Below are 3,664 nucleotides of genomic sequence, written 5' to 3'. Positions count from 1 at the left end.
AAGTTGGATAATTGATAGCGGATGCATAAACCACATGACAGGGGAGAAAAGGATGTTCTCCTCCTACGAGAAAAACGAAGATCCCCAAAGAGCTATCACATTCGGGGATGGAAATCAAGGTTTGGTCAAAGGACTTGGTAAAATTGCTATATCACCTGACCATTCCATTTCCAAGGTTTTTCTTATAGATTCTTTAGATTATAACTTGCTTTCAGTTTCTCAATTATGTAAAATGGGATACAACTGTCTTTTTACGGATTTAGGTGTTACTGTCTTTAGAAGAAGTGATGATTCAATAGCATTTAAGGGAGTATTAGAGGGTCATCTATACTTAGTTGATTTTAACAAAGCTGAACTCGATACTTGCTTAATTGCTAAGACTAATATGGGTTGGCTCTGGCATCGCCGACTAGCCCATGTTGGAATGAAGAATCTTCACAAGCTTCTAAAGGGAGAACACATTTTGGGACTAACCAAAGTTCATTTTGAGAAAGATAGGGTTTGTAGCGCATGTCAAGCAGGAAAGCAAGTTGGTACCCACCATCCACACAAGAACATCATGACGACCGACAGGCCGCTTGAGCTACTCCACTAGGATTTATTTAGCCCGATCGCTTACATAAGCATCGCCGGGAGTAAGTATTGTCTTGTAATTTTAGATGATTATTCTCGCTTCACTTGGGTATTCTTTTTGCAAGAAAAATCACAAACCCAAGAGACCTTAAAGGGATTCTTGAGACGAGCTCAAAATGAGTTCGGATTAAGGATCAAGAAGATAAGAAGCGACAACGAGACGGAGTTTAAGAACTCACAAATAGAAGGCTTTCTTGAGAATGAGGGCATCAAGCATGAGTTCTCTTCTCCCTACATACCTCAACAAAATGGTGTAGTGGAGAGGAAGAATAGAACTCTATTGGACATGGCGAGGACCATGCTTAATGAGTACAAGACTCCGGACCGGTTTTGGGCCAAGGCGATTAACACCGCCTGCTACTCCATCAACCGGCTCTATCTTCGCTGAATCCTCAAGAAGACATCATACGAACTCCTTACCGGTAAAAAGCCCAATGTTTTATATTTTAGAGTCTTTGGTAGCAAATGTTTTATTCTTGTTAAAAGAGGTAGAAAATCTAAATTTGCTCCTAAGGCTGTAGAAGGCGTTTTACTTGGTTATGACTCAAACATAAGGGCATATAGAGTCTTCAACAAATCCACTGGATTAGTTGAGGTTTCTTGTGACATTGTGTTTGATGAGACTAATGGCTCTCAAGTAGAGCAAGTTGATCTTGATGAATTAGATGATGAAGATACTCCGTGTGTTGCACTAAGGAACAAGTCCATTGGGGATGTGTGTCCTAAGGAATCCGAAGAGCCCACTCATGCATAAGATCAACCGTCATCTTCCATGTAAGGATCTCCACCAACTCAAGATGAGGAACAGGCTCAAGATAATGAAGATCAAGATTAAGAGGATGAGCCACCTCAAGAGGAGGACAATGATCAAGGGGGAGATCAAGTCAATAAGGACAAGGAAGATGAACAAGAAATACAGGGTCAAAGACCGCCACACCCAAGAGTCCATCAAGCGATTCAAAGAGATTACCCCGGGAACTCCATCCTCGGCGATATTCATAAGGGGATAACCACTCGATCTCGAGTCGCTCATTTTTGTGAACAATACTCTTTTGTGTCCTCTATTGAGCCATACAGGGTGGAGGGATGCACTAAGAGACTCGGATTGGGTGTTAGCAATGCAAGAAAAACTCAACAACTTCACGAGGAATGAGGTATGGCATTTAGTTCCACGTCCTAACCAAAATGTTGTAGGAACCAAGTGGGTATTCTGCAACAAGCAAGATGAGCATGGTGTGGTGACAAGGAACAAAGCCCGATTTGTAGCCAAAGGATATTCACAAGTCGAAGGTTTGGATTTTGGTGAAACCTATGCACCCGTAGCTAGGCTTGAGTCAATTCGCATATTACTTGCCTATGCTATTTACCATGGCTTTAAGCTTTATCAAATGGACGTGAAAAGTGCCTTCCTCAATGGACCAATCAAGAAAGAGGTCTATGTTGAGCAACCTCCTGGCTTTGAAGATAGTGAGTACCCTAACCATGTTTATAAACTCTCAAAGGCGCTTTATGGGCTCAAGCAAGTCCCAAGAGCATGGTATGAATGCCTGCGAGATTTCCTTATCACTAATGGCTTCAAAGTCGGTAAAGTCGATCATACACTCTTTACTAAAACTATTGCAAAAGATGTGTTTGTATGCCAAATTTATGTTGATGATATCATATTTGGGTCTACTAACAAATCTACTTGTGAAGAGTTTAGTAGGATCATGATACAAAAATTCGAGATGTCGATGATGGGGGAGTTGAAGTATTTTCTAGGATTTCAAGTCAAGCAACTCCAAGAGGGCACCTTCATTAGCCAAACAAAGTACATACATGACATACTTATCAAGTTTGGAATGAAGGATGCCAAGCCCATCAAGACACCCATGGGAACTAATGGGCATCTCGACCTCGATACGAGAGGTAAATCCGTAGATCAAAAGGTATACCGGTCGATGATAGGATCTTTACTCTATTTATGTGCATCTCGACCGGATATTATGCTTTCCGTATGCATGTGTGCAAGGTTCCAAGCCGATCCTAAGTAAGTTCACCTTAGGGTCGTGAAAAGAATCATGATATATTTAGTTTAAACTCCTAAGTTTGGACTCTAGTACCCCCAAGGGATCCACCTTTGATTTAATAGGATATTCAAACGCTGATTGGGCAGGGTGTAAAATTGATAGGAAGAGCACATCAGGGACTTGTCAGTTTCTGGGGAGATCCCTGGTGTCTTGGGCTTCAAAGAAACAAAACTCAGTAGCTCTTTGTACCGCCGAAGCTGAGTATATTGCCGCAGGCCATTGGTGTGCGCAATTACTTTGGATGAGGTAAACCCTCAGGGACTATGGCTACAAATTGAGCAAAGTCCCTCTCCTATGTGACAACAAGAGTGCAATCCGCATGATGAATAATCCTGTTGAACATAGCCGCACTAAGCACATAGACACTCGGTATCACTTTTTGAGGGATCACCAACAAAGGGGGTATATCGAGATTGCTTATGTTAGCACCAAAGAATAATTAGCCGATATCTTTACCAAGCCATTAGATGAGAAAACCTTTACCAAACTTAGGAATGAGCTAAACATTCTTGATTCTCGGAATTTTGATTGACACTTTACACACATAGCTCATTTATATACCTTTGATCATATCTCTTTTATGTCTAGGACTAATGTGTTTTCAAGTATATTTATATGCTAAGTCGTAGATTGAAAGGGAAATGGAGTCTTCGGCGAAGACAAGGCTTCCACTCCACTCTATCGGTAACCCTTCGCCATCACTCCACACCACTCTTCGATTGGTATAACCTTCACTCATATTTTATTTACCAACGGAGGAGAAAGTAACAAGGGCTCTCAAAGTCTCCGTTTTTGGCGATTCATGCCAAAGGGGGAGAGAGTATTAGCCCAAAGCAAAAGGACCGCACCATCACCCAAAAATTTCAAAATTTTCAAAATAAAGTTTTCAATTGGTATCTTGTTATTAATATATTTCAAATTGGTATGATATTTTCAATTAGTATAATTTCAAAACTAGTATC

The sequence above is a fragment of the Zea mays genome, chromosome 9 (assembly GCF_902167145.1).
Source record: "Zea mays cultivar B73 chromosome 9, Zm-B73-REFERENCE-NAM-5.0, whole genome shotgun sequence".
In the NCBI taxonomy this organism is placed as follows: domain Eukaryota; kingdom Viridiplantae; phylum Streptophyta; class Magnoliopsida; order Poales; family Poaceae; genus Zea; species Zea mays.
Note: the sequence above shows the minus strand (reverse complement) of the source record.